Source organism: Octopus bimaculoides, chromosome 6 (assembly GCF_046866305.1).
Source record: "Octopus bimaculoides isolate indiv1 chromosome 6, ASM4686630v1, whole genome shotgun sequence".
Lineage (NCBI taxonomy): Eukaryota > Metazoa > Mollusca > Cephalopoda > Octopoda > Octopodidae > Octopus > Octopus bimaculoides.
In genome coordinates, this window is record NC_142933.1 from 118,397,464 (window position 1) to 118,410,806 (window position 13,343).

Sequence of the window (13,343 nt, forward strand, 5' to 3'; positions counted from 1 at the left end):
TCATTTGCGATTTTCAGTTGTTATTGGTAAGTTCACTTTTATATTTACTCGTTTCCTCGAACTCACCAGTGTGTATAAGTGATAACTGGTTTTGAGTCGTTTTCACTCTTACTCCTAACAATGGTGGTACTATCTGGTACCCTTGATTATAATTTTTATATATATATTCTCGGGGATTTTAAGGTGGTAATAGTGTCTTCGGGCGTCTATTTTAACAGTGCGTGGTGAGGCGTATAGCCAATCCCTTGTTATAATAATGTATATAATTATAAAATATTTTGTAAAATTTAACTATGAGGTTTTTATTTCTGCGCTTACCACCTGGTAAAATCATGAATGATTTTTACCCTTCATTTTTATTATTATTATTATTATTATTATTATTATTATTATTATTATTATTATTATTATTATATATATATATATATATATATATATATATATATATATATATATATATATATATAGTACCCTCAAGTATTGGGCCCAGTTTAATCCTCTAGTATCAGCCACTCGAAACATTGCCGACCTCGTGCCTGGATTAAGCTTCTGTTACGACGGAACGTAAAGACGGACAAAATGCTTAGCGGCATTTCGTCTGCCTTTACGTTTTGAGTTCAAATTCCGCCGAAATCGGCTTTGCCTTTCATCCTTTCGGTGTCGATAAAATAAGTACCAGTTGAGCACTGAGGTCGATGTCTTCGACTAGCCCTTTCCCCAAAATTTCAGACCTTTTGCCTATAATAGAAATCTTGAGAGACAAGTCTATGCCAACGACTAGAATAGTAGGTCGGTAGACAGACGGACCGGTGAAATTGCATGCCGTCTAGTTCTATCTGAACCTCCAGGTGGACAATTAGTGGGGCGAGGTTACAAGCAGGGTGACCAGTTTAATTCAGAAATGGGACGAGAGGAAATTATCCCTGAAAGGGTGGTGAATGCTTACATCGTCTCCTTAGTAACTTACCGCCTGACTGTTGTACCTTGCCCCAGTTCTCGTTTTGGCCAGACTGGAGCGTTTACTTTTCCGCTGTGGAAAGGACACGTTCCTCTAGTGAGACGGTCTATCTGTTGCCAGCGCCTTCTGGATGGCGGGCTTGCCATGCCATGGCTGCTCATGCGCAGGCACGCGCTGCAGTTGTGCCACTTACAGATTTTCCTGGGCGTTGAGCCGGTGTGGTTTCCGTTTGTATGACATTCCTTTCCGTAGCTCATCTCTTTGGTTGAGTTGCAATTCTGGGTAAAAAAAAAAAGACCAATATTAGGCGCCTGTCATCGGGAATGTCGTCAGGTACTCACTGCCCTCTACCAGTTGGGAAATGCGGTCAGCGGATTTCTACTGTAGCAATGAATAGAAATGTAGTGATGGGTAAGAGCGATGACGTTGACGTTCTCGGGAAACAACAGGCGTCGACGAGGATGAACTTGTTGCATGAACTACGTTCTGAATTCAAATTCCACCGAAGTTGACTTTGCCTTTCGAGCTCGATAAAGTATGTACCAGTCAAGTACTTGAGTTGATGTTATCAACTTCCCCATCTCCTTACAAACAGCAGGCTCTGTGCCAAAATTTGAAACCAAAATTACTATTTATATTTTTATAATCTCTGCAAGTGAAAGACGTTGATTTAGAGCTCGTAATTTGTTATCCAATTTTGAACAAAGTATTTTTGATTCTCTATTGTACCATTTTCATATTAAACCTCCTCTGAGGTTGATTGGCTTTGTAAAATGTTCATCCCTTCAGGGCGAATTTTGAACGTTTTAAAAAATAAAGTTAGATATTTAAAAAGATATGGCTTATCAAATCGAGTTGGCAGTTAGCTGTTCCAACAGTTAATATAATATTAATTTTCCACTGCAGCCGCAGTGAACAGAGACCGTATGAATAGCAATAGCAATGGTAACAACAACAACGACAACAAAGGCAGCCCAAATGAAAAGAGATGCAAAAGCAACACTGCTGCTCCACCATACTTCACATCACGACAAATAGCAGCAACAACAGCAACAACTGCGGCAAGCGAGACAAAGAGAGCATTGGAATGTATACGACTTCCACCACCACCACACATTCTCGGAGAATAAAAACGGTAGAAGCGGATTCGTAAATGTATACAGAAAACTAGAAGTAGTATCTTTATAAGAACTAAGAAAGCAAAAACTCATCTCACCAAAAATGGTACAGTAATTTAGCTGAACACACTGCAATGGATTCAAGAGGAAAGCCAAAGGAAAACAATCATATACAAATGCATCACACTTAAATCGAAGCTTTGTCAATCTGATGCATAAAAACTTGTGTCTCTCGAGGAAGACGTTTTGTTATAAGTTGAGGTGACGTCACAAACCGAAGAAAAGGAAAATATGAGAGCCATAAAGAGAGATGAAATGGTCTCGATTTCAACATATCTCGGAGGGGGGGGGGGGGGTAAAAATACAGGAGAGTCAGATAACACAAGAAGTAGATATCTTTTCTTCTTGCTGACGGTGTCCGTATTATACGACATAAAATGGATAAAAACTTTTCCCGAAGCATAAGGCCGGTTTTCTCGGTTTCCCTGGCGCATATGTTCCCCGCATGGACGGGACATCAGTCTGTCGCAGGATCACTCATTTTTGCCAGCTGAGTTAAGTAAGTCGAATCTACTTAGTACTTAGATGGGTGACTGCTTGGGAAACCTAGGTGTAGTAAACAAGTTTACGGCCAAATCACGTTGAAAACATCGATTCTTGTCCGATACGACATGGAAAATAAAAATAGTCTGCCAGTTTACAGGCTGAGAAAGAAAAATTGATCAGACACAGAGATGGCATTATTAATTTAAACAGGTCAAGAAAGTATAGAGGTTATACTTGATGTAATCAACCTTCCGAATGGCTTACGGCTTTTCAGAAGGTTATATATTTGGAGACACATAACATGTAAGATCTTTCTGTTTACTGCCAAAGAAAAAGAAGAAGCAGAGTAGGAAGGACCCCTTTTTAGCCGATGCCTTTACCACAACAGCAACATCAGCAACAAAATCAGAAGCAGCAACAGCAGCATGAACAGCAGTAGGACCAAGAGAAGCGGCACGAAAAGGAACAACAAAAACACTCTCAACGATACCAGCTGCAGACAGCAACATCACCACCCAGGGAACAAGGATCGCCAACACAACTACAACATAAAGACATCCTACCAATATCACTGGCCGCAGCTCGGAGAGGCAGGTTTATGCCGTCTAATTGCATTGTAAGACCCTGGACGGATAGACCGGTTGAATTGCTCGAAGTTTGAACGAGAATTAAGATAAGGTGACGAGCCGGGTTACCAATCTCACTCAGAATTGGGCTGAGTAGAGTCTATCCCTGAAACATCGGGCAGAGATGATGAACTCCTTCATCTCATCCGTCATCTATTACGTCTGACGGATGTGCCTTGCGCCAAATCATCTGCACCTCCACTTTTTTTGTGAAAGGGACGCATTCCACTGGTCAGACGCTGTATTTGCTGTCAACACTCACTGAATGGAGGATTGTACGTACTGTGGCTAGAGAGGCGCAGAGATGTATGAAAGCTACAGCATCTCCAACATATCCTTAACATTTAACAAGTGTGGTGGTTATTTGTCGGACACGTTTTCCTTGGCCCATCTCTTTGACAGATTTGTTGTCCTGAATCAAGCGTAGACCGCGACAGTCTGCCTGGTACCGAGAATATTGTAAGGTGCACACAATCGGGTAATATGTTCTGTGAAAATTCTACTTTGGCGTTTTACAGATGGTTAATGACGGGCAAGAACAACAACGTTCTCAAAGAAACTCTTGGTGTTGACGAAAGTCAACTGGCTGGTGTGTTCCAGAAGAATTTCGGGCCAACGTTCATCAATAATTTCCAGAAATCTCTGGCTTGTCATTGTTACCAGAGGTGGTGGTAGTGGTGGTGGTGGTGTGTGGTGGGAACATTACCGATTCCCGAAACTGTTTTGCACGCACTCGTCCTGTACCCGCAGTATTGCTGACTCGTGGAGTTGTCAAACAACTGCTCTCGCGAGTGGAATGGATTCGGCCATCAGCTAAGTCGATTGTGAAGATCGGTCCGCTGCCTTCCTTTGGCCGAGAAACACATACAGTCTTTATCTGTCTAGAAGCCTTAGCAAAAATGGACAAACTGAAAGGTTTAAGGACAGATACCGTCTTCTTTGGCCAAGCCCTCGTCAACTTTTTCAAGTTCCACTTGAAAAGGAAAGTGAGAGTGGAGAGGGAAACGCTGCCTTTCAACAGATTTGATGAAAGATGGATGAGAGTGACAAGGATGGTCCGAGTGAACAGGTCTGTTCTGAACATGTGCCTATAGACTGAGAGAAGAAGAAGAAAGTGAGATGGAACTTGCCTAGTGGTCAGTGGGATTGTGGTTTTGAGAGGTTTCTACGAGCTACACTCGGACGTCTCCCCACTTTTGGGGAGATTTCTTGTTTGAATTTTGTTGCTCCTTTGTTTCTTTTATTTTACTGTTTACGCGCTATTATGCAATCCCATATTGCATCATATTGTACCGTCCCGTACCATCCTCGATCTTTTTGTAAGACCCTAGTGGTTAATAAAGAAAACATTTATTATTATCATTATTATCATTATTATTATTATTATTATTATTATTATTATTTGTAGTGGTAGTAGTAGTAGTAGTAGTAGTAGTAGTAGTAGTAGTAGTAGTAGTAGTAGTAGTAGTAGAAAATTTTCATTGTAATTGTTATCATCGTCATCGTCATTGTAATTATCAAAGTTATCAGAAATTGCTGTTGTTGTTACTGCTGCTGTTACTATATTTGTTGTTTAGTTACCTAATGATATATTTATCTATCTATTCATTCCTCTATTCCTTCATCCTGGAACTCCTGTAGCACAGAACGTGTTGTATCGTGCCGCGTGCTCGCCAAGCTATCAGCGTTTGACTCCTCAGGCGCTAATCGTTTTTTTTTCTTTCCTTGTTCTGTGTATGTGTGTATATATATATATATATATGCGTGAGAGAAAGAGAAAGAGACGATGAGTGTATGTGTGTGTATGAGTGTGTGTGAGAGAGACAAAGACAGTGTCTTTCCTTCCCCTTCTTCTACATCCAAATAAAATAAAATAAATTTTTTTCGGAAGAAATAAACTTCAAAAAATTGGTATGAATATATGCATTTGTATACGAGTGCATATGTGCGTCTAAGAGTATATATATATATGCGTGTGTCTATATGAGTGTGCACGTGTGTGTGTGTGTGTGTGTGTGCACGTGTGTGTGTGTGTGTGTGTGTGTGTGTGTGTGTGTGTGTGTGTGTGTGTGTGTGTGTGTGTGTGTGCTGGAGCTATTTCGAACGTCAGCCGTCCCTTGTAATAAGGAAGAAGGGTGGAGAAGCAGTAAAATACAGGGCAGGAGTTTATACATGCATGGCGAAGAATACAGTGCAGAGAGGACATGTACAAACGGTGTGGGTGCAAACAAATAAAGGGGGTTGGGGAGGGGCAGGAAATGGATATGATGCAACGACATGTTCATGATGTTTTTTCGTTTTATTTTCGTTGTATTTTTCGTTCTTTTTTTTTTCTCATTTCTTAATTTTTCGTTTCTGTTTTTTTCATTAAAAAATTTTTCACTCTCGGAGGGTGGTCATTAAAATAGTTTTGTTGTTGTTGCTGTTGTGAGTGTGTGAATGCGTGTATATGTATACATACACATGCATAAATATATGTATATATATACATAAATATATATATATATATATATATATATATATATATATATATATATATATATATATATATATATATATATATATATATATATATATATATTTATTTATATATACACACACACACTCACACACACACACATATATATATATAATATACATGTATATAATATATGTATGTATGTATGTGTGTATATACACTGAGTAGTCAAATGCAGCAGTGCTCTTAACTTTGATGTAAAGTTTGCAAGTTACCTGTGTGGAATTATCGTCTTCATCCCGATTGTTGCAATACGGATGTATCTGTCTGACAGTTCGTGCCTTGATTGTTTGTTTTATTTGCTTGGAGTTTTTTTTTTTATTGTGTTTTTTCAGCATGACATCTATATAGCTGTCCGGCATTTTATCAAGCTATCTGTCTAAATATATGTGTGTGTGTCTGTGTATGTACATATGTATATATGTGTACATGTATAATACATATTTAGATAGATAGATAGATAGATAGATAGATAGATAGATAGATAGATAGATAGATAGACAGACAGACAAACAGATAGATACATATACATAAATATATACATATGTATGTACATAGATATATATACATATATATGTATACATTCATACACGCATACACATGCACACACACGCACACACACACCTTTCTCTATTTATCTCGCTATCTTTTCAGTTGTTTGTGTATTAATCTAGCCATCCACCGATCTAGCTATCCATTTGCATATCTCTGTCTATCTATCTATCTATCTATCTATCTATCTATCTATCTATCTATCTATCTATCTATTTATCTATCTATCTATCTATCTATCTATCTATCTATCTATCTATCTATCTATCTATCTATCTGGCTATCTAGCTATCTGTCTATCTATCTGTCTATCTATCAATCTATCTACCTATTTGTCTACCTATCTATATGTCTATCTCTCTATTTATCCATCTGTCTATATCTGTCTATCTATCAGCCTGTTGTGTCGCGATAAACGGATGTGGGTGTCTGAGTGTTGTCACTAAATTCGGATGTATGAGACACCTTACCTGCGTGTGGGGTACACGTACACGTGTCAGAGTCGCGACGAATCCATGTGCGGGTGGGAGTCCCTTATTGATCGGGAATGCACGGGTGTGTTCACCTATAGGTTAGTGCATGCGCACCACTATGTGTCAACATGATGGTTTTTCTCTGTATGTACATGTGTTGTGTACGTATTTGCGAATGTATATATTCGTGTGTGCATGTCTGTGTGTGTGCGTGTGCATATGTGTATGTGTGTGCGTGTGCATATGTGTATGTGTGTGTGTGTGTGTGTGTGAATCTCTGTGTGTATATGCACTCTTGGGTACATATGTCTTTATGAACATGAACGTGCATGTGTGTTTGTGTAGAAAGTATTGAAAATATGAAAGAGAAATGCACACCGCACAACATGAAGAAACAAGAAAATCCACACGTGCACACATGCACATGCGCACACAGAGAAAGAGAGAGAGAGGAGGAGAGAGAGAAAGACAAAAAAAAAGGGAGAGATTAAGAGAGAGAAAGACAGAGCTGTACGTCCCCTACTCTACCACCTCCACCACCATCAAACATTTACATGTCCGGTCTGTAAGTGAAATTATATACAAAGGATTGAGCTATATAACCCTCGAAAGACCCATCAAATGGATGATCAGCTGGTCATTGTATGACCCGGTGGACAGTTGTTAGCAAGAGAGAGACTAAAGCAACAGATAGAAAGTTGTATGTGGTCTTAATGGTGAAGGCGAAATGACCAGTTGAATAGATCGCAACCAACGACCAGCGCTTGACAATCGGTGCTAGTTTATTTACAGCCCCGTAACTTATTCGGCAAAAGAGGCAGATAGGACAGAGGGACTGAAAAGTAACTCCCTCTTTTAAGATACTTATATATTATTTATTAATTGTTATTTTTTTCTCAATTTTTTTTTTTTTTGAAGTATGAGAATTCGATCTGTGATCGTATTGCTCTTGTCATTCGTGAATGGCTGAATGCCCACTTTTCCCAGGAGATGGATGGGTTGTCGTGATCCGCATGAGTGGCCAGGCAGGAGTCCCGACTTCACACCCTGTGGCTTCTTTCTTTGGGGTTTGTTAAAGGAACAAGTCAACTGTACCAAACCAAAGACTTTGAAAGAACCTGAAGAGCGCGAACGAGAAGTTATGTCTTCCATCCCACAAGATTTCCGGGTGAAATTAGTTGACGCAATTTCTGGGCGACACAAGAAGCTGGTGGCGACACCTGAAGCCCATATCGAATTTTAATTAAAACCTCATGCTAAAAGCATTCCTCTCATATCCATTTATTAATTGTAAAAATTACAATTAATAAATAATTTATAAGTATTTTGAAATAAGGAGTTACTTTTCAGTCACCCTGTAGATATAAATAAATAATATAAATTTTTACAGTTATTTTCGTACGTTTGTCATTCAATTTGATAATCGGGCCATTTAAAGTCGCGAAAAAATATCAGCGCCATGAAGTTAGTCATTCAAATTCGTTTTTCGATCATTCAATTTCGCACTTCGGTCAAAGAATTTACCATTGTCATCATTCACATTAAAATGCCCGTCGAGAGCATTCGAATTAGTTGGAATGTGAGGAAGCGTCTTTTCGAGCATTCAAGTTCGTTTCCGAGCAATCTATTTAACGCTTCGAGCAATCAAATTAGCACGAGAGTTGTTTTGGTTTTATCTCATGATCATTTTTATCATAGTCATGTGTTTTCATCCATTGTTTATGCTTTAAGCGCTTTATCGTGCCCATGCCTTTTCTATGTGTTCTTTTATTTTTGCATAGGTACATGTATTTATTGTTAAAGACATCATGAAATCGCATTCCAGCCTTTTCAATCTTTTTAAAGAAACTCACAATAACAACAAATGCTCGTTTTCTTTGATTCTGAATATATTATGTTGTGATATGTGTTCTTCATTTTCATAGTGACTTGTTGGGAAAAGTCTATATTTCTTTGATTTTGCATTTTTTTTTTCTCTCATCGTGGAAATGGTGCTATGTGCACTCAGATAATTATTAATTTACAGCCTTGATAAGGAGTTCATTTGAGGGGACTTAGTCGTCTATTTCCTGGCGGTCGATGCATCTCGAGAGGTAGGTCTGGGTGTGTCTAAACCAATGAACACAATTTTCTGGAGTGATAGTGTTGATGTTACGACTTGCGACCTGTTGTATGACATGTGCACGCCGTTCTTCCATGATCATGCTGGCTTCTTCTGCAGCTGCCCGGTCGCCAACCCTTTGCTGCAACTCAGCTCGAGCGAGGTCCCACTTGACAGCCGCCTTAAAGGCAGAATGTGCCATTTCCGTACAATTAAGAAACGGCGAGTTATGAGGAATTTCAGACAGTTGCACTCTTCTTGCATCAGATAACAGGTGTTCTTGCATAAGCCCACACTTCTGACGCCTCCGGATCGAAAAACGAATTTGAATGACTAACCTCATGGCGCTGATATTTTTTCGCGACTTTGAATGACCCGATTATCAAATTGAATGACGAACGTACGAAAATGACTACAAAACCTTATGATAAAATTTGTATTGAATGAGAGTTTTGCCTAACGGCTTATTCAACCAGTCGACACAGATTTTATAACCGATTTTATTCTATTCTGAGTATTGAATCCCCTCAGCTTCAGTAAATGTTCTTTTGTTATTCTTAAACTTGCTTCAAAATAATAACCTCAGTTAACACTTGGATGTGTGTGTGTGTGTGTGTGTGTGTGTGTGTGTGTGTGTGCATGTGTGTGTGTCCTCAGACATACATAGCCTTACGCGTTCACTCACGCATGTATGTATGCGTCTATGTAGTGTATATGTATATATACATTTACATATGTATTCATATATGTATATGGGTGTGAGTGTACGTATTATTTATATATATATATATATATATATATATATATATATATATATATATATATATATATATATATATATATATATATATACAGACATATATATACGTGCATATATATGTGTGAGTGTATATGTGTATGTATGTATATACATGCTCATTTATGTATGTATTACGTTTGCGCGCCCGCGTGTGTGCGCATGTATGAATGTATATATTGTTTTGTTAAAATACTCCACACATTTTGCTCGCAATGTCTTCTCTTCCTCCGCGTTTATTAATCTGTCTACAGCGGCACCCTGATTGTTTGTTTTTGTTTTTTTTCGTCTGCTGTAGTAATTGCCTTAAGGGGTGGAGTCGTGATATTGTCAGATCTATGACATTAACTCATAATTGATAACATGGGAAAAATAAACTTGTAAAGATTGTCAAAGAAAATTAACTAGGGGTGGTGTTATTGAAATATATGACATGGAGTTAACTGATGTTGGCAAAGTGTTGGCAAAACATTCTATTAAATCCTCATCGTATTGTCTCAGCATGGAGTGCAAAGGATTTGTATATCATGGTTGTTGTTGTTGTTGCTGTTGTTGTTCTTTAACCCCAGGTCAACCCTTATCCGGCAGGAGACGCTTGGTGATTACTTAAAAGAAGTCAGTGTGTGTGTGTGTGTGTATGTACGTATGGGTTGTGTGTGTGTGTGTGTGTATTTGTATATATATATATATATATGCGCGCACATGGCGCACTGAAAACGTTATTACTTTCTAGCTTTTCTGTTAACGTTATTTTGTTCATTTATTCTTTCATTATTACGTACGAGTTTCCTCCAGTTTGCTTGACACTGTAAAATTTTCAAACTTGTCTTCAACATTTCAAGGACTTCGAGGTCTCATCTTCAGGATGACGTAGTTGTGGCGTGTTGTCAATGTTACTACCAACATTTGAGTTTTTGAACTTTAGATTGTAACGTCATAATTCAGGAGTTTACTTTTGTTTGTGACTTCTTTATGCTGTCTTTTGTATTTATTTTAGCATTATATTGTGTCACAAATATTACTTCTATCCTTAAGTGTCTATTTTTCTGAACAATTCTGAATAGTATGGATGCGTTAACGACTAATGCTTTCCTGACTAGCTTTGTTTTATGTTGTATAGAGTAGTGCATCGCAATTATTACATTGCATAAGAATAGAGAAATACGTTTACTAAAGTTCTCCTATTTTGTTTTATTTTGTGTGGTGTAATGTATGACAGTCGCTTCTTGTAAATGTATTGTAAGCCAATGAGAAAGTGTCGTAATTATATAACCAACAAAGCAGTTGCAGTCGTGAAGTTTATATCTTTCATGTTTATAAACCACAATGGTCATTACTTGCTTATTCGTATGTTTATATACTGTGGTTTCATGCTGTTTAGAAAGTTCTTCATTCTAGTGTTTCGTAGTATATTATTATTATTGTTAGTTTATGGTTAAATGTAAAGTATTTTTATACAATTTTTATGAGGCTTTTGATAATGGTTTTATCATTTTTGTAGTTAGTATCCACTTGATTCATATAATACAATTTATGGATGGCTCATGTATTTTTGATCGGTGTGGTTTCTTGCGTATTTGCTGTGTTGCATTTGTTTTTGTATTGTTCTATGGTTTGGTTTATTAGTTCGTTTCAATATCCGCTATTGATTAGGCTTTGTTTTATTCTATTGACTTCTTCATTTACTGTTTTGATTATGAAAGAATATCTAAATACTTTTCTAGTAGGGATTTCACCATTGGCATTACAGATGTGTGTAGACATTCTCTCTTTCCATATAGATACTGATATTCATTTCTGTAATTGATGTAGACGATATGATGTGTATCTTTTTATGATGTATATCATGTTTATGAATAGGTATAGAGACTGTTGTTTTTCGCTAGAAGTTTTACTTGTGTTGTTATGGATGTTGCATTTTTAATAAAGTTCTTTTATTTTTCGGCATCTTCCCGTGTATCCCATAACGACAAGTTTATTGCCGATAAACCTGATGTATCTAAAAAATTCATACCTTCTTGTTTTGTGTGATTTATTAATTACCCATGTAGAACACGGCAAAGGTTGACCGAAAGGGAGAACTTATCCCTATTCCATCTTTTTTCTTATGTAACTTGCTTTGTGACAAGAGGAAAGTATCTTTACTTGCACAGTACACGAACTATTTCTTTAATATGTAGGCTGATATCAAGGGTGGTTTTATTGTTGATTGTATGTATGTATTACCAAATATGGTTTCTATTATTTAGGCAATGATAAACAGATTTTCTGCGTCGAAGTTAAACCTTCACTTTTGTATCGTATGATTTGAAAGTAATTTATCTACTTTTTCTGAGAGGTTGAGTGACCGCCAAGAGCATAACTCCCAGCCTGGAGTGCGAGATGGTATTTCAGGAGGGAAAATATATACTTTGCTGAAATGAGGAAACATTTATACATATTTATTAAAATCACTTTTCAGAATAAAATTATTAATTAACTCTTAAAAATAACTTTACGAATTACATCAAAAGCTTTATTCTTCTTATGGAGATTCAATCCATAAAGGATTAAGGCGAAGAACTGTTTCCTCATTTCATTTGCAACGACATACGTGAATCTGGATTCAGTTCTCTTTTGTCAATCAAGACAAAATCTAGAAATCGCCTGAATCCACAGGCATATCTGTGGATCGAGTCAATAAGAAAGTTCCACGTTTTAATTAAATTTATGAATGAGAAGCAGGAACAAAAATGTCATGTGATTGATTTTACTGCTTACAGTTATTTTTTCCAACTGCTCAATTTACATTTGCATTCTAATGCACTTATTGTTTAAGTTCAATGCATTCATTCGCAGTACTGTATGTATTTCAATTAAAAAAAGGATAATAAATACGTTATTAGAAAATTGATGTTTTTATCTTCATTATGCGATATTACTTTCGAAGAGGGTGTGAAATTTAATCAAACGTATCCTAAGGGTGCAAAATATTGAAAAGGTTGGAAACCATTGACCTAAGGCTTCATTTTTTGCTCGAAAGAAGGAAAACATTCCTTTCAGGGCCATTTCATCTTATTTTCAGTTACAGTACGCCCTGGACTGCATTCCTCAAAGTGTTCTTTGTGTTTCTGATAGGTTGTTAACAATATATGATTAAACTTAACAATATCTGGCTGAACACGGGAATGGCAGGATTTGTATCACAAAATAAAACGATAGTTATTTCTCAATAGCTTACTCCACCTGACTGTGAGTGTGTTCCATGGAGTGATTAAGTTCAGTGGTGTAAGCAGCAGTAAACCAGAGGCAGGGATGTTAAATTGGTGAACGAGTTATAAGCTTCAATCAAGTATTTCCTTACTATAGGCACAAGGCCTGAAATGTTGGGGAAAGAGGTTAGTCAATTATATTTATCTCTTGTGAGCAACTGGTACTTATTTCATAGACTCCGAAAAAATGAAAGGCAAAGGTCGACCTCGGCGGAATTTGAACCCAGAACGTAAAGACGAACGAAATTCCGCAGAGTGTCATGGCCAATTTAGTTCTAAACCGTCTGTAAAGCACTGACCCGCAAACCACAATGCGACATGGATGTATGCAACAAGAAGTGGGTAGGTGCATCTGAAGGTAAAAACTTCTTACATCAGCTCAAAAACCAGAAATTAAGGGAGTG

The 13,343-nt window shown here is 37.4% G+C and overlaps 1 long non-coding RNA gene across 5 annotated transcripts in view; it reads right to left on the bottom strand.

Moving 5' to 3' along the window:
* The window catches only part of LOC128248028 (uncharacterized), a 28,186-nt gene extending 25,820 nt beyond the window's left edge, over positions 1–2,366 (bottom strand). For 3 of the 5 annotated variants that reach the window (XR_016242417.1, XR_016242415.1, XR_016242418.1), the window contains exons 1-2: positions 2,175–2,366; positions 968–1,236 (exon numbers count right to left, since the gene is read on the bottom strand). This is a non-coding gene — a long non-coding RNA (uncharacterized LOC128248028). The remainder of the gene's footprint in view (positions 1–967; positions 1,237–2,174) is intronic. The other 2 variants (XR_008264301.2, XR_016242416.1) reach the window with 1 other exon arrangement.
* Positions 2,367–13,343: the final 10,977 nt, after the last annotated feature.